At 45.0% G+C, this 18656-nt stretch overlaps 1 long non-coding RNA gene across 1 annotated transcript; it reads right to left on the bottom strand.

Annotated features, from left to right (window-relative positions):
* Positions 1 to 4067: 4067 nt before the first annotated feature.
* On the bottom strand, positions 4068 to 15915 carry LOC135185253 (uncharacterized). The gene is made up of 2 exons (XR_010306426.1): positions 15755 to 15915; positions 4068 to 5557 (listed from the first exon to the last, which is right to left on the bottom strand). It is a non-coding gene; the product is annotated as an uncharacterized LOC135185253 (long non-coding RNA).
* Between the last annotated feature and the right edge of the window lie 2741 nt (positions 15916 to 18656).

The raw sequence follows: 18656 nt of genomic DNA, 5'->3' as shown, positions 1-18656 counted from the left end.
AGTCCCATTTAGATGTAAGATCATTCTAGGAGCAGTCCATCAACCACAGGCCTTTTCTAACCTCCCACTAGTTCACTTCAATGCCAAAGGGGATTCCAGGTCGGTTGTTTTTGTTTTTTTTTTTTTTTTTTTCCCAGCAGCTTTTCCTCTTTCAAAACAACTTAATTTATTGTTTTAGAACAAACTCCAGTCTATCATCAACAGAAATCTCATCCCTGCTGTTTCCTCCACTTCATAGGCAGTGCACTGATCCACACAGCTTTTTCATTCTATGTACCAACAAGGGATCTTTAGAGATCTCAGACTTCGGTCTTCTCCCTTCCCACCGCAGTCCTCAGAAAACACAAACAAAAGCACAAGCTGAACTACACAGTTGCTGCTGCTTCTAGCTACAGGGAAGATCGTTCTGCCACGCCTCAGCTAACTGACCAGTTTTAAAGCATCTCTGCCATTTCTGTTGCAGTACTGCACAGACTTGCCCTAGACTGTTGCTTTGAAATGGCTACTAGAGTTGATGGGCTGGCCGAGATGAGTAAAAATAGTTTTCTCTGTATAAAGGAGTTACTGGAACTGCAAATCACATACAAGCCATACCAACGGAGCCTAAGAGGATGACAGAAAATAAACAGTTTCCCAGAAACTGAGCAAAAGGAAAAGCTGACAGAAGCCTGGAGAGGGAGGTGAAAATGCAGAAGAGCAAAGCAGGGCATTTTTAAAACAGCTCTGTGTGCTAAGCTGTTGATGCACTGACTCTGCTGAGACTATAACATGCCTGTTAAGTCATTCCTGCTTAAAATAACATCTTTCAGTGTCAACAAAGAAACATGGGCAACGGCTAAACCACAAGTCTGTAAGCCAGGAGATCTGTGCCCTTTTCCCAGCTCTAGAGAGGAGCATCATGTTTGCATTTGGGTCAGCAAAGTCAGACCCTCACCCCTACTCGACTGTAGGTAGGGTCCATGCAAGTGCAGGGGTTCACCAACACAATTTGATGAGATGTCTCAATACTTGCTTAGCTTGATGTGCTGGGAAAAGAAGTTGCTCAGAAGAAAATCTAACTTGGAAAAGGTCTCTCAAAACCTCTTTCTGGTAAAAATAATTTAATTTCTTATGGTTGGATAAAATTACTTGGTTTTGGGGAGACATCCTGGAGCTAAATTACTGTTTGTGGAGATGAGTAGGCTGAAGGAGACATAAGCAAAAATGACCCTACTTTACCCACACAGGAGTTAGCAGGCTCAAATAGGAGAAGAAAAGCAAGTTTGTCAAGTACTCCAAATGCTGTGAACTGCTCTAACTACTATTTAGTAGGAAATGTAATTTAGAAAGTAATTTTAGGGTTTTAGTCTTAGAACCAACAATCTGGTTGTTGAACAAACTCTTCACTTCCACCGTTAAAAACATCTACTCAAGAAGCATTCTCTGGGTGCTCTGTGCATTGGGAACTGGGTTTGGTGCATGCTGCTGCTGCAGTAATACACCAGCAGACATTTCCTAAATAGATTGTATTGTCCTCCAGCATAAGCTTTGGATAAGTCACAGTACTGGCTCATAGACATTGTCCCCAAATCCCATTTTCCTGGTATTCTTTACTGTCTGTGAAAAATAAAATCTGCTCTCAGAGCAGGCACTGCAGTCAGTGGAAGTGCAGTGTGCAGACATGTGCACAGTGCTGGCTGGCTGTCATCAAGAGAAGCCATTAAAAACACAGGCCACAATGAAATAAAATAAAATCCCAAACCATTTCAAACAGTCAAATGAAAATGTAGGAAACCTACTTAAGTACCAAAAAGTTAGAACAAAGTCCTACTGCCTGGCTTCAGCAAGTCAGCTCTAATGATATTAAGGGGATGATTTATGCTATTTCAGGGAAGGAAAATGTAAATCTTGGTTGACTCAAAGGTTCATGTACTGCTTTATGCATTGTGCCGTGTCAGCTGCTGCTTCCCTTTCCGTTGCATATCCACAGAGACAGGTCCAGATCCATCCTACAATTACACACACTTCACTTTACGGACGTGGTTAATCCCACTGAAGATTCTCATACTGACACAGACAGCATACAAGGGCTCAGAGTAGAAGTAGACAGACATGCTGACACCCAGCTGCATTTCTGGCATCCTCCCATCCTGAGGCTCTAGTATCCTTGTGCTATTTCTTTCTGGTTATGAGGGCTTCAGGAGTTTTTATGTTTGTTGTGTGTTACAGGGTATATATGAAGGCTTTTTTCCAATTACATGCCCAGACCAGTACCTCAGTGGGGCTTGCAAGGGTTCCTGTCTTATAGCCACCAAAACCACGGACGCTACGCATACAGCCATGCTCAGAAGGCAGGCTCTTCTCTGGCAGCTTTATGGACAGCACTTTTAAAGCAACACCAAACCCCCTGCTTTACTTAACTCTCGTTCTGAAGACATGATAGTGGAATTGCTGCTATAAAAAGAGACTTTCTGCCGTATCTCTCAGCTGACGTTCACAGGCATCCAGCATGCCTGTCTGGGACCTAAAGCTCCTAAAGGACCTAACTTCTCCCTTCAGATACACCAAAAAAAACCCCAGCAAAATACCCCAGCAAAATCAACGAGAGCTGCTGGGCATTGGCACCTCTGGCAGACAGGCCTGAGACAACTACATTTACTCTGCAGCTCCTTAGTTACCTCCAAAGTATAGAATCATAGAATCAACCAGGTTGGAAGAGACCTCCAAGATCATCCAGTCCAACCTATCCCCCAGCCCTATACAATCAACTAGACTATGGCACTAAGTGCCTCATCCAATCTTTTTTTGAACACCTCCAGGGTCAGTGACTCCACCACCTCCCTGGGCAGCCCATTCCAATGCCAATCACTCTCTCTGGCAAGAACTTCCTCCTAACATCCAGCCCCTGGCACAATGTGAGACTGTGTCCTCATGTTCTGTTGCTGGTTGCCTGGGAGAAGAGAGCAACCCTTACCTGGCTACAGACCTCCTTCAGGTAGCTGTAGACAGCAATAAGATCACCCCTGAGCCTCCTCTTCTCCAGGTTAGACACCAATTTAGAGCCCACAGGTGTTTCACCTTTAGAATTTAAGCCTAAACAATGTCTTACACAGCGAGGCATTAGAACTGGAAAACAAATTTTCCTGTCCAGTCCTCAGTGCTAACATATCTGTAGCATTTCACCTTTATGCACAAAAAGATGAAACAAGATGAAAGCAAATACTTGATATTTTTCCCCCACCACAAAAAAAAGTAAAAGCACATGAGAGACTCCCTCACTGACAGAGCACAACAGGATGCTAGGGACAGTTGTAGGTTAATTTCCAAATATCCTCTTTGCTTTTCTTTCTTTCCCAATCCTTTCCAGTCTTATTGGTCTCAATATTCTGGTTGTGAAAACACTGCGCTCTGCCCCTTTGATCAGCTACTAAAAAGCCCTTTCATGTCTTGCTGTCTTCATTACCTTACATTTTAATTGCTGGCCTTGCAGAGGACAGACAGGTGGTACAAGGTCACAACAGGAGATGACGGATGGCTTCTGGCAGTGTGTGTCCAGATTACAAATGCTGAAATCAACCTGTGCTGGGAGAGCAGTGGGGCAGGCACAACACCTGACAGCTACAACCACCAAATATTTATTTTAGGTCCTATTAAAAATAATAATGAAATACACTTCAGGACCACACACACGAATGCTACTTATTTGAGCAGCACCATCTCTACAAGTTACTGGGACCACCATTTCACAAGCTGATAAAGAGGTACATCCAGAAACATGAAGTTACTTAGAAGACCAGGAGGTGTTAGAGATGAAACTCCAAAGTTTCATATCAAAGGTCCTGTACTGATGGCTGAGCTCTGGTGGAGTGAAGATTTCTGAGAAAAGAATCCATTTCAGCTGCCAGTTGTATTTTAAATCCTATAAAAGTCATAGGGAAAATGGACATTTTTTTTGTTTACACATCCAGTACTTCCCCAATTTGCCCCTAGAAGATGCCAGTTTGATGCTCTGGACTCCTAGTGTACAGTCAGTTCAGTTTTACCCTGTCTCCATCTACTTACACTTCAGAATTGCATACACCCATTAGTACCATAATACAGAAGGTTTATTTTCCTGTGAATTTGATTTGCTAATTCCTTGGTCACAGCAAGAGTTACACAAGGTTTGTTGCAAGGACAGCTATATTGCACAGCAGGTACCATATCACTGTTTTCTCTACTCAACAGAGAAGGGGTAAGAAATCATAAGGAGGAAGATACTTAGGACTGCATCATAGAAGATACCATCCAGATTATCTAACTTGGGTTTTTTTTTCCTTAAAATTATTTAGATGAGGCAAGTGGCCCCCCAGAGCAAGGCTGGATATAAATATCCTTCTACATGTCACATAATTCAGACCCAACTCGAGTTCAAAGCCCTTTATAGCATGGAGAAGCCATGATCTAAGCTTTAGGAATAGGATGCTCTTCTGATGAAAGTCAATACCACTATACTCAAATTGTCTTTTGTAGGAAGATATTTTTGGGGTAGGTTCATTCACATTTCAGGTACAACCAGAACAGAATAGAGAGGGTGTCTTGCCAAAGTTGGATGCTTTATTTGCTCCTGGTAGTAGACTATATCCTTACTAAAAGTGCAAAGTTAGTTGGTTTAAAGATTTTTCTCCAATAAAGTCAAGTTGGGCCTCCAAGATTTGTCTTGAAAGACAGACTCTGATTAATTGCAGAGCAGCAGGAAATGTCTCCTATGTTCTCCTCCTGCCTTCCAGATGGCCATTCCTCTCATTTTCTGGGCAGGTTCCATCACTTCACACAGCTGTTACCAACACTGGGATTCATCAGCCCTACTTGGCCCTTTCAGAAGTAAACGTGATGTGCTCAGGGAGCATGAACAACAGGAGTCAAGTTCAGACTGAGGTACCTGTATCTGGGACTGGAGATGACATTCAAGCAATTAGCTCCCACCTACACCATTCTCTTTTTTCTGTTGGGTGAAATAACATCATACCTTTTTTTTTTTTTTCTGGGGGGGTGCCAGTTGAAAAGCATCATCCTCTTCAAAATTAATTAGCCCATGCTTTCAAATCAAATCTCTTTTCTGAGACCACTCCTGTTTTATCAACTAAGACATCAGCATCCCACTCACCTTCTGATGGGAAATTAAAGTATTTAGAGGAGATTCAAAATCTCTCGAGAAAAACACTGTAGGTCACAGGACTTCACTCTGTATTTTTTTTTCTTGAAAGCAGAACTGATGACCTGAGAATTTTTGTGTCACTGACATTTTATGGAAAACATTTTTTTGGTGGGGGGGGAGTGGAGTGCAAATCACTTGCTCTAACTACTGCTGAACCTGTGCGTGTCATTCCTGCACCATGCACTGCTTGGTGCTTTGCTTTTTTTCAGTAAACTTAGAGTTGATGAGATCTTGGAATTGGGAAGACCCTGTTTTAATTATGATGATGACATTCATTCAATGCAAATCTCCAGGTGTTTTTCAACCTCACACGTTGCATCATGGAGCGTGGAGTTCAGGTGCAGAAAAAGGATCTTCCATTGCCCTCTGAACGGAGACAGGCTGCAAAGACATGGACAGAAATCCCTGCTTTGGAGTGCTTGAATGGAAAAATAGATGGGGTGGGGAGTGAGTGCAGGAAAGCTTTTGCACAGAGACTTTCCAAAAGAGAAAATGCTTTCTGATGACCTGAGCTAAAGATAGGATGAGCACAACAAGCAGCTTTTTAAAGCAGCAGGTCTCATCTTATCAGAAATCCCCAAGGAGGGGTCAGCACTTTTGGCTAACATGGCATTTTACAGGCACCAGGATCACCCCAGGGCCAGCATCTCACAGAGTTACTGGTCCTGCTGAGGACCTGGCTGTACCCCAAAAGCCTGGAGGGCCCCTTCCCCAAGCTGGCCTCCACTGTCCCAGTGCTCTGCTTGGGTAGGGTGGTGAACCACCCAGGTTCCTTTATAATTTTGACTTTTGGCCTTGAGAGGAAAGTGCTCTGCCCTGCCACCATCACTGTTTCCATCCAGCCCAAACCCTCTCTGCTCCCCACAATGGAGATGTTTTTGAAAAGGGCATTGTGGTGATAGATTTGTCAGGACCAAGGGTCAAGTTTATGTTGATCTACAGGTGTCAGAAGCATATTGATCCAATGACTAAAATCCCCAGGAGGTCACCATAAATCCTCAGGGGGATGAAAATACCACATAAGTTGCTTACAGATGTCACACAAGCAACCAGATAAGGTAAAGCAACAGCCCAGCAAGTATTAAAAGACACTCTTAGAGTGACAGGTGATGCCACAATGTTATTTTGCTGTAAGCTGGGGTGGCCAAACCTATAAAAAGGTGAAAACATCAAGAAATTCAGGCCCTTCTCAGGGTAAAACAAGGACATTTGTTTCAGTTTAAATTGGGGCATCTTTGGTTTGCATGAGACAGGAGACAGTCCTCAGTACAAACACTTTACCCTTTTGGCTCATCACTTTTCATGACTTTCCCTAACGGTTGTGAATGAAACCAACTCCAGAAATGCTTTTGTGGACATTGTTATTTTAGAGTAGAACAGCTGGAAGTCTCCTTAAAATGACCATCTGCCTTAATGATGATCAACTGCCTTACTTTGCAGATAGAAAAAGCATTACATTAGGTACAGCTGTATCAGGTTAAAACCTCCAAATGTCTACTTGTCCTACATTCCATCTCCTCAGCTAGCACTGATGCTGAAGTTCTCCAAGGCATCTGCCAGTGATCAGCACACACAAAGTGAAGCCAGGATTCACACAGATCCTTCCAGCAGCAGTGGCAGCTCAGAGTTTCTCTAACTGGTGTGTTTAAGCCTGCAGTTTCTGCAGAGCATGATGCTCAATCCCTTTATCATGTCTCCTCTTCCCGCAGCAGCCAGAGCAAGGGCTAATTTTAAAAAGCAGTGATATGGTGATGTGGGTATTTAAATATAAATGTGCATAAGCTGCTCTGCAGTGAGGTTTTGCTCTTTATGAAATCAAGCTCACCAAAATCCAGGAAGTTAACTTATAGTATGTTTGGGCTCAAATAGATGATGAACTGCCAGTTTTTACAGTAATTTTGGGATTCACAACTCAAAGTATTTCTCTGATCTCACTAAAGTAATTTTAATGAAACCAACTAATAATACAAACTCAATTTTTACTTGACTCCATTCCTTGGGAAGAAAACCCCTTAAGATATTGAATCACAGCAACTCGTTTTCCTTTGTGGTATATTCCAATGAAAATTAGGAATATAGCAAATTTCATAGAAATTCATAAATCCTGCCAGAGTACAAGAAACTCAAGTATTTAACCAAGAATAAAGTATCAACTTGAAAATGAATACTTAATATACTTAAAGTATATTAATATACTTAAAATATACTTAATATACTCTGTAATCTCTCTGTAAAAAGTAGAAACTTACAGTCCACTAAAGAGAATTTTTTTTGTGGCAGCAAAATGCTCATGATGAGAGTAATGTACAATAAATGTGTGTACAGTACACCTTGGCTATCACATGCAGCCGTGACCATCACAGCACAAAGATTAATTTTAGACATGCTTGCAGCATTTGTGTTGCAGAGTTTGGATGCTGACAGTCACTTACAAGCAGAATAAAGCCTAACGCCTATTTGTGCTTTCAAACTGGGCGCTTTCATCTGTGCGAGCCTCCGCCCTGCCTCATTAGCACAAGCAGGCGACTCTCACACCTAGGGCAGGGCATGCCCATGCTGCAGGATTTTGCTGAATAGTGCCCAAAGCAGCTAAGAGCAAAGGCAGTGCTGCTTGTATCACGGCTGGTTTCTCCTACATGTGACTGTGGACCAAATATTACAGAAAGTTTTGAACCCACTGTTGCTACCTTTATCCGTACTGAGCCCAAGCATTCTGGAATTCGCATGGCCTTTGTTCTGCTGGGGCCAACTGAGAAGGGAAGGATGCTGCAGAACTTGATTTCGCAGTGCTACCTAGTGGTGTCTGGAATAAACTATCAGATCCTCAAAACACATTCGCTGCACAGAATCTCAAAGTGAATACAAGTCGGCACACAGCCTAAACCCTCACCACTATCCAAGACGGGTAGGAACTATATATTTACACTGCAAGGAACAAAAAGGAAGGGGGAAAATGCATAAGAACAGTTGTGAACTGATCTCAAACGTTTCTGAATGGATAGTCACGCATGGGTACATCAACAATCCCATCCCAGCCTCCTGCAGCTGCATCAGACACCAGGACAGGCAGTACCTTTATTCAAGCAGGACTTTTCCTTCCTCCCTTTGACTGTCCCCAAGCCTCTCCTTGTTCCCCTCCAATTTCTCTTTACTCTGCAACGGTTCAACAACTGCTGTCACTGTCTTCTTGCAGAGCCCAGTGTCACCTCCTCACTGCCTCACATCTCACAGTCTGTACTGATCTAGATCTCAATCTGCCTGTTGTCCAGCTTCACCACTGCCCCTGTTTACCTACACAGAAGATGGCACTGCTCAGCTGCCAGGGTGAAAGGTTTAGGTGAGGTAGCTGCTGTTAAAAAGCTGCAAGGGTAGACTGACAGCCCAGCCTGGCAGGGTTAGGTAGAAGATGCTGAACTCAAGTATGAGGCACAGTGGCTGGATGTGGCAGTTTTCCCATATTTAGAAAGGGGACAGTGGTACTGGCTTCCCTGGGCCATGCCTTATGATCACCAGATGAAAGGAGTCATGTAAGTACTAAGTAGTATTAATAGTCACAGGCGTAATATATATATATGAGAATAATAGAGTCAAACAATACTTAACAGTTATTTCCAATAGCAACATTTGTATAATGCCATTGACACTCAACTGCTGATAAGTTGGACACACTTAAGGAATTTTAATAAGCCTCTGAAAAGGTTTAACTGATGTGAATTAAGCCTTGAGATAATTTAGACGCAGGGCTATCATTCTTCAGTTAAAAATAATTGATCTTGAATGTAAACGTCACATCTTATGCCCTAGTGTACACGGGCAAAGAAAATGTCATGTGTCACCAGCAGCCTCTGGGGCTGATGAACATGCTTCTAGAGAAGCCGCAGCACTTCTGAGTGGTGCCTGGGCCGTGCCAGGGACCCCGTGTCTCTATTTGCCATGGAGAACTTCATCTCCTGCAGGGTCACAGACAAAGTACCACAGAGGAACATGGTTCAGATATGTTAATTAACAATAGATGTGTGGTTATTACTACAACACCACTAAATCCAGTGCCCCAGGCACTGAGGCTGAGTGCAGAAAGGACTGCTAATATCCTCTGGCTTGAAGCCACATAAATGGCTCTGCTGTTGCTCTTGCATGTGCAAAGCAAAGTCCTCATATAGAGATTAGTACTGAACAGAAAAGGGTTTTTTTCTTTTGAAGGAGAGCATTTTGTACTTGCTGCTGGCAATTTGTCTCCCAAAGCTCACTATCTTTTCTGCAGTCCTCCAGCAGACACCCAAAGCAATGTCTTTCTGACAAGGTAGTAAGGGCAGAAGCTCTTACTGAAATCTGCAAACCTAAACATCCACTCACCTCTTTACAGAAATTAACTTACAGTAATGAGAATGCAAATTCCCACTTGCCATCTTTTCAGCAGGAATATTACCCTATTTTCCTGAAAAGTTATTTACCGTTAAGTCTGTGAAAGATCAGTTACTAAGTTTGGGTCGAAGTCTGCAAATATCAAAGATACTGGTGCAAAGACAAAACTATTTTAACCGAATCTGAAGATAAAGAGAATTGTGGGATCACAGAATCAACCAGGTTGGAAGAGACCTCCAAGATCGTCCAGTCCAACATATCCCCCAGCCCTACCCAGTCAACTAGACCATGGCACTAAGTGCCTCATCCAGTCTTTTCTTGAACACCCCCAGGGACAGTGACTCCACTTCCCTGGGCAGCCCATTCCAACGGCAGATCACTCTCTCTGGGAAGAACTTCCTCCTAACATCCAGCCTATACTTCCCCCGGCACAACTTGAGACTGTGTCCCCTTGTTGCTGGTTGCCTGGGAGAAGAGACCAACCCCCACCTGGCTACAACCTCCCTTCAGAGATGTTGTTGTTGGCTTTGTTTTGTTTTGTTTTTTTGTTTGGCTCCTTTTCCCCTCTCTTTTTTGTCTGGTTGGTTTTGAGTAAGCAGACAGGTTACTGGCACAAAGCAGTCCGTGAAAGCCAGGAGTCACTGACATTAACCTACTGTATTTTTGCTTCAGCTATTTTAATTAAAACAAATGGGAATAACATTACGACCCACAGCAGCATTTGCTATTTTACACTCAAATAAAAGAAAGCAAAAGCAGCCTGCTTTTAAGAACACTGCTCAGAAAGGAACTCTTCACCGGTGAATACAAAACACACAGCATTTATATATATATAAAAAATAGATAATTTTCATATATATATATATATATATGCACAATATATAGCAATGTATAGAGCAGGGAAGGCTTGCTTCCCTTTTTGAGATATCAAGTATTTGCTATTATCAGACACAGGACAGGAGGCCAACTGGATCAATAGACTTACTCAATATAGAACAATCTTATCTTCATTTTGGACTAACTAGCCATAATGTCAGCACCTAGATGCCACTGACAGAGTTATCTCCCAGCAGCAGCAGCAATAAATGGTAGTTGGGTGACACCTATGAAAAGCCAATAGCCCAAACAGGAAAATTCTGTCTTGCTGTCTATTTTGAAGATGAAGTGAAACTGACTCATCCTCCTCTGTTCAGTGTGCATTTACTGGGACTAAGAACTGATGCTCTGCAGCCTGTGTGGGGTTTGGTTTCAAGTCTCTGGACTCACTGGGACAACGCAAGCCAAAGGACTTGTGGGTACGACAAGATCAGAGCTCTGGAGAGGTCAGGTCCCAAAGCGTCCCTGGACGTGATACCTCGCCATCACGCTGTTGAAAAGAAGAAAGCAAAAAGCTTTCATGTTGTTCTATATATATGTTGTTCTATCTATAGGGCCTGGTGCGTGCTGATCCCCAAGGAGACCTTCTCCCTGCCTGCCCTTTGGGCGCTTATCGCGGGCCCAGAGGGACGCACGCAGCATTATCACCAGGCCAGGCTCAGAGCAGCCGAGTGGCATTTTCCTTTCATGCAGCCACCGACACCCAGCGCAGGGCAAAGCGCTCCGCAGCGCCACGGCACTGCCCGCGACCCCGCCTGGCAGCCTCTGAAAGGCGGAGATAAGCGAGTTGCACCAGCCAGCTCTGATGTAGCAGCGGGAGACAAAGGTCAGGAGCGATAGCATCTGATCAACCTCATTGCAAGGTTAAAAATAAAAGTAAGCCCAAGTGGAAGTAAGAGTCTGGGGTGGTCTAAGGTACAGCTAGATGCCACAGCACCCCAGGGAGAGATCCTCCCCGGATTTGCTTCTCATGACTCCTGCCAAATCACTGAGTCTGCCTGGCTGCATGAACCTCATGAGAGATCGCTTGGATGCAGATGCACAGCCATGATTGTTGCTAAGGTCCATGCTGCCTCACCACCACGCAAGCCCAGGGAGGCCATGCTGGGTCCCTCCTGCTTGTGTAGACTAGGAATAGTCAGTGTGTGAGGCCGCAGCTAGGCAGAGAGAAGCTGGCAACAACACAGAATCATGGAATCAACCAGGTTGGAAGAGACCTCCAAGATCATCCAGACCAACTTATCACCCAGCCTTGTCCAATCAACTAGACCATGGCACTGAGTGCCCCATCCAGTCCTTTTATTAAAACCTCCAGGGATGGCAATTCCACCACCTCCCTGGGCAGCCCATTCCAATGCCAATCACTCTTTCTGAAGAACTTCCTCCTAACATCCAGCCTGTACCTCCCCTAGCACAACTTGAGACTGTGTCCCCTTGATCTGTTGCTGGTCACCTGAGAGAAGAAAGCAACCCCCACCTGGCTACAGCATCCCTTCAGGTAGTTGTAGACAGCAGTGAGGTCACTCCTGAGCCTCCTCTTCTCCAGGCATGTGGTCCAAGGTTGTGATTTAGGCACTCAATACTTACATGTAGGCACTCAATACTTACATGATAGGCCTGAAGTTGTGACATTAAATGCAAATCCCAAACCAGATGCAAATAAAAGTAAAAGCTGCTTTTTTAAAGTGAAGCATTCCATATGGTTCACGTTTAATATTTGTTTGATACCATGAAGACTATGTAACTGTTTGTGTAGCATTTGATACTTTTCACCTGGTGCCAGAAGCTGGGAGTTTATTCCACATATTCATGCTGGTGGGACCAGCAGCTCCAGCCCATAGTAGAGAGGAGGGACTTTGGGAAATCGGTGCTGGCTTTGCTGCTCTTAGCCAAGCGCATTTACATGGAGACACAATTAGACAACATTTTCCAGTGACTTTGCAGAAGTGTGCATAATTATAGACAGTGAAGGACTTTAACATTAGCCTCACAAGCTGTGTCTGTGCAGATCTCAGTGTACACCACACAAAGGGCCAGGCCCTGAACTCAGTTAACTCAACAGAGAGTCCCAGTCCCTTCCTCAGGCTGTAGCTCTCTCTTCACGTGGAAGAGGATCAGATTTTCAATGGACAGTCCAGAGCATCTATCTCAAAGCACCACCTGAAGAAACTGGCACAAATTCTTCTGTTGTATGTTCCTGTGAGAACACCAACAGCTCAGCAAAGTGGGACTCTCATTTGCTGCCTTGCACAGAACAGCCCAGACCCTGTTTGTACAATTTCATGTAAGCAAGCAGATACTAATGAAGTTCAGTTTGTTCAGTGTAACAGCCTCGGCACAATCAACTGCAGAGGCTGACGCCTGCACTAAGCCAGTCCTCAAACAGCATTAGATAGCACTAGGGTGATGCAAGAGCCCCTGGGTTCGTTTTGCACAGCTGAAAACCTGATGAGCACTATGGGACACATGCAGAGACAGCAGATGGACTAATAACTTGGTTATGCGACTCCCAGCTGCAGTGAGTCCATGAGTCAAAGTTCCCAGCACAGCCTGTAACCAGGAGGACATCAGCTTTCAGAGACAGGTCACCTCTGCTTGACCCAGCAGCTTGGGAAGTGTTTATTCAGTGAGCATGGACATTCATGGTACACTGCTGTTGTGGAGGCAGGAAACTAACGTGGGCCAGTCAGGAATATATATAAAATTAAAATTATTTGATTTTCCTGAAACCCTGCCCCCAAAACTATATACAGATGTTAATTTAGTTTAATTAGCAGACTGTTTCATTGAGAATATCTTACGAAGCATACTATGCATTTGGCTATTTTAGAAGTCAGGAGATGCAAAAGTCTAAGCTCTAAACACAGCTTTTCTCCGCTATTAATCGGGCTGAGCAGAAAGTTTACTACTCACAGGCGAGTTCCGCTGTCTGAGGGAAAGGGCGGTCCAGGTGCTGGTCAGAGCTGGTTAGGCCTTGTTAAGCTTGCACAAAAGGGGTGCTTACAGTGGGGACCCCCTAAGCAGCGAAGGTCCAGTCCCTCAGGAGCTTATCTTTAGCAGCGCCAGGGGACTCCCCGGGCAGGAGAACTCTGGGGCGGGCACCACCCCAACATTCCCGCCTCTCGCAGGCAGAGCCGAGTCGCCATTTCCCAGGCGCGCAGGCCACAGCGGGTCCCAGCGCGGGTCGCCGCTCGTGCCGGCAGGGCCCTCTGCGCCCCCTGCCCCCCGCCTCAAGCCTGCCGGGCTGGGCGGGAGCAGGCTTTTGGCGCCTTTCCTCTCCCGCTCAAACCGCGGCGTGAGAGCAGCCTGGGTACCCGGAACTCTAGGACAGCTGCACACTTGGGAAGATAAAGATTATACTGCTCCAGATACCACAGCAGTTAGCTGTTATTTACATTCACGCTGGTTAAGTAGTAGGTGATTTGAGACTCATTGTCAGGACGGTTTGGCATCTTGATTTTTTCCCCCTACCTGTCTTTGAGCAACACAGCGCACAGCACAGAAAGACGAGAAGTCTGATTTCTCTGCCTGTGAACAACTTCGATTCCGTTAAACTGCTTTCTTTATAAAGAAGTGACAAGTTCTGCAGCCATCAAGCCTTGCAGAGACTCCATCATCACCAGTGTAGCCCATTATTCCCTAACAAGCGTACCTTAAGATGTCCATGACTGAGGAATATTCACTAGCATCATCAACTGCTGCATGAGAAGAGAGAAGCAGATACTGTACTGAAATCTAAAGTATGAATGCAAGCTCTTTCCACCTTTTAAGTTGAAATTAATTATCAACCAATGCACAAGTACCATATTTAAAAGTACAAACAAGGACTGAACGGAGGCTAAGGAAGCTTCTGCTGCTCAGCCCTGAGAAAGTGCAAGAAGAGAAGAGAAGGCTTCTTACCAAAGGGAAGGGGACCTTACGCACCTGTATAAATACTTGAAGGGAGGGTGCCAGGCTCTTTGCAGTGGTGCCCAGTGAAAAGACCATAGGCAAGGGACAAAACTGAAACAGGGAAGGTTCCTTCTGCACATCAGGAAACATGTTTTTACTGGGAGGGTGACTAAGCACTGGAGCCAAGTGCCCAGGGAGGCTGTGGGGTGTCCATCCCTGGAAATAACTCAAAAGCCATCTGGAAACAGACCTGGGCAACAGCTCTAGGTGGCTCTGTTTGAGCAGGAGTTTGGACCAGATAAATTTGAGAGGTCCTTGACAACCTCGAGTGATGTGAAACTCTGAGAAACCCAGATAACCAGGGAAAGCGAACAGCAGCAGAGGAAACTTCCAGCCCTGATGAAAGTACTAAATTTTGAAGCAAGGTTCCTATTCTCACCAGCTACCTTCAAAGAAAGAACTGCATCAATCTTTCAGCACTGAGAAAAAAAAATTTTAAGTGGGGGATATTTTGGCATTTAAACCACAAAGCATCAGGACTGACCCATACTGTGGCTGCCACTCTGCTCTGGCAGCACTGAGTGCACTCAGTTGTCCTCCTTTGGAGAGCACTTCTCCCACCTCTGAGGGACAGAAACACAGCATGCCCACATGCACCAGTCACACAAAGGGCTTGGTGCACTTTGCAGCAATACAGTCACAAACCCACCACATCTGCTGAAATATTTGTCATTTACCATTACATATATGGAGGGGGTGCAATGGGAAGCTGATTCCCCCCTGCTTCCCAAGATGAGCCCCACATATTTGCAGACAAGTATGCACATGCCCCCTGGATATTCTCAGCCCCCAAAGATTCCAGCCTGACTTGCCTGGCCTGCTCTGGACCACTTGGCATGTGATAGCAGCCACACACATTTGGCAGAGACATTTTTAGAAACTTCCAAGCTGTGAATTCACCCTTCCCCTTTGGTAAAGCCAGTTATGTGGAAAGCATTTCAAAAGCAGAACTTCAAATACAGACTTAATTGCTTTGAGGTAGGAGGGGAATAACATTACACTCCATTTATTTTCCCACAGAGAGCTCTCCTGTGGTGCTTCTGTATTTGCTGACGCTATCACCCAATAACCAACCAGCTCTAAGTCAGACCAAGTCAATTTTTCTCATCACACTTACGCCATAAGTTAAAACTACTTCCCAGATGTCCATGTTTTATTGCTGTCACCAAAAGGTGGCTTTCCTTGAAAACATACCTCTAACTATATGGCCTCAAGCTGCACACTTCAGGGATGTAGTGGGGACATTCCCACAACCTCAGTGATGACAAATACCCTGCTGGCACCCACTCCTGCCCACAGGCTTTCCACTGCAACCACATAAGAATGGAACCCAGGACCACATCTGCACCCACAGCCCATTAACCACAAGCTGGCAGCACAGCTGAGTACCTGACAACGCTGCCTGGCTCCTTATGCATCAAAGGTCAACTTCCAGGCCTTTTCCACCAGCAATCAGAAAAAACCCAGTAGGTAGGAGGTTGGATTCCATAAGCAGGACCTAACACAGACTCTCACAAACCAAGCTCTAAATCTGCTAAGGCATCAGATCCCTAAGTGACACCACCTGCACAGCCAAGTACCCACAATCCTTTAAATTGCTCCAGTCCCATTTGCTGGGAGGACACAAGTAGTTAAACACCACTAGGCTCCTGAGAAGAAGTTCATTAACTCACAGCTGCTGGATTGCTGCCAGAACCTAAACTAGCCCCTAAACTCCAAAGCAACATTTCAGAATCTTTTTAAGCTCATAGTAGTTCCTTGCACCTTGTTTGAATGTTATTTTCAGTGACAGTGAACCCCACTGTCAGCTGCAGTGGCCACATCCAAAACTTGCTGCCTGAGAGAGGAAGGGTGCATTTAACAACAGGAGCACTTGTATTTGCTTTCACTTGTATATGAACCCTGCAACACAGCCCAGAGCCCTCTTTCTTTTTCCCTCTAAAGCTCCCCAAACACCTTCTGCTTCAGCCACCCTGGAGCTCATGATCTCAGGAGGGCTTCAACCCTTGGTCCCTCCTTGCACTTGAGCCCTAAAGTGCAGAGGGAGGCCATCCTCTTCTCACCATCCCCAAAGGGTCTGCTGCCCTTGTCAAGGCAAACCTGAAGGGTGAGGCAGCTAAGAAAACGTTATGCCCTTTCAAATAAATCGGTGTGCTGCCAGTTTTTACCCTTCACAACACTGGGCATGCATCAGAAACAAGATCCTGATACACACCATCCGGTGTGATTCAAACCCCATCTTTATATTAAGAAGTGGCCAGGGAGCCCAGTGGGCTGTCCAAAAGACAAAATCCATCTCTAAACACAGAAGAACTGCACAAGCCCAGATGATTGAGGCATCTTACTGTGCCTAGGAGGGATCCAAGGCACCTACCACCAGCTGTGGCTCTGCTCCACTCAATTACCAAGCCAGGGCATCTAGTGAGGCACCACTTGGGGTGGTTGCCCCCATATATTAGAGATGGTGCTTCACTAAATCACTCTTCTCACTGCAAAGAGGAAATATAATTTATCTCCCCTGATTATTTCTTTCCAGGCTTTTTGTGACCCAGCAGGAGCCTGGATGCTTTCTGCTCATGAAAGGAAACAGTGCCAAGTGCTGCAGATCAACCTGTGCACCCCAGGGAGGATTTCTTCTCTTCCCCTCTCCTCAAAATGTCTAGCAGTCCTTAATATTTTTTCACTTATTTCTCTGGTCTCTGAGGACTGTACATTGACAGTCAGTAACAGGCATATTTACAAAAATTGCTAGATTATTTTTAAATGAAACCTGGGTGCAACAGAAAGCAAATGTCAGAAGGAAGGTTTTATTTTTGGCCCTCGGAGTGTTCTAGCAGGTCAAGGTGTGAAAGCCAAAATTTCATTAACAAGATGAGAACAGAGCAAAACCCAAGACATTCAGCAAGGCATCCATTCTTATTCCCCAAAGTGCTACATAACAATCCCCACCTAAAAAGATCACCCCTTTAAAACACTTTACAGAGATTCCAGAACTGAGCAAGCTACTGCTTTTTTCAAGGTTGATCAGCGCTCTGACAGGAGCATGTCGCAAAGATAAACCCAGTAAAACCTCCTGCAGAGACACTGCATGGCTGCCCACAGCACAGCTCTCCTCTGCTTAATGTCCCAGTATCTCAGAGATTAGCCACAACCTATTTTTATGTTGCATCCACATGAGGGAGGAAGTACTGAGGCAATGAGTGCTTGGCCACCTGCAGGCACTGTGTTTCTGAAAGATCAGGCTGCCTTAAAAAAATAAAGCTGCACTGCAACATCTGGCCTAGGAGCAGTAAGTAATCCAGAAAAAGATAACTTTATTGACTGCTCTAAAGCTGCATTACAAAAGCACTGCATTGCACTGCTGATTTAGAAGCAGGAATTGCTGCACAGCAATCTGAAATATAAATCTAAATAATCTTCATGTCTTAAATACTGTTAGTATTTAAAGCTCTAGTTTCCAAGATTGGAGGCCAAGTGGACCCATTTTTATCACCCTTTGTACGTATCTGTGCAGATGTCAGGGATGAGCAGGCTCAGAGAGGGCAAGAGCCTGATACTAGAGATGATGGGTGTGAAACCCAATCGTCAGTACCACCAAGCTGGATGAAATTTGCTGAGGTGTGGCCGGCCCAGATTTGCAGTCTGTGCCACCCTTTCCTTGGCTAAAAACCTGCTCATAGGAAGATTTCTTCCAAAGCAAGGCTTTTATTGCTATTAAAAAGCACACATGTTGACTTTGTGAATGTATCCTTGTTTAGCTGAGTAACTTCTCTCGTATTCAAAACCATTAAATGCACATTGTCAGCTTATTTCAATCTCCGTGTAATTCTGTATCTCAGGAGAGCTATTAGGAAGGCTGCGCTGAAATATAGCAAGTGACAGGGAGAAAGCCTCGTCCATTCTGCCTCCTGTGTTACAGCACTTCCAGGGCTGAGAAAGGCTTCCCACTCCCGTGCAGTGGCGCCCTCTGCGGGATGGACCAGTCCTAGTGCCGAGCTTCCCAAATCCCCCGTTACTGCCCCAAAAGAAGGGCTCAGGGATTAACTCTTCAGGCAGAGCCCTCGTGTTTGAACCCCATTACAAATTCCAACTTTCCTTGTGTATGCACTTAGCCACACAATCCATACAATCGCCACTGCAACTGCGCCGGTGCTCCAGCATGCATTACAACCGACAGCCACTTCTGTACCTAATCAAGCCTGCAGCACCTGCCAGCAAAAGGGTAAATTGTCACTCCAGATAGCATCTAGTACAGGAGTGTTTCACAACGAAGTGATAAACTTGTCACCTC

The sequence above is a fragment of the Pogoniulus pusillus genome, chromosome 22, assembly GCF_015220805.1.
Source record: "Pogoniulus pusillus isolate bPogPus1 chromosome 22, bPogPus1.pri, whole genome shotgun sequence".
Lineage (NCBI taxonomy): Eukaryota > Metazoa > Chordata > Aves > Piciformes > Lybiidae > Pogoniulus > Pogoniulus pusillus.
This window is presented reverse-complemented; position numbering and strand designations above follow the sequence as displayed.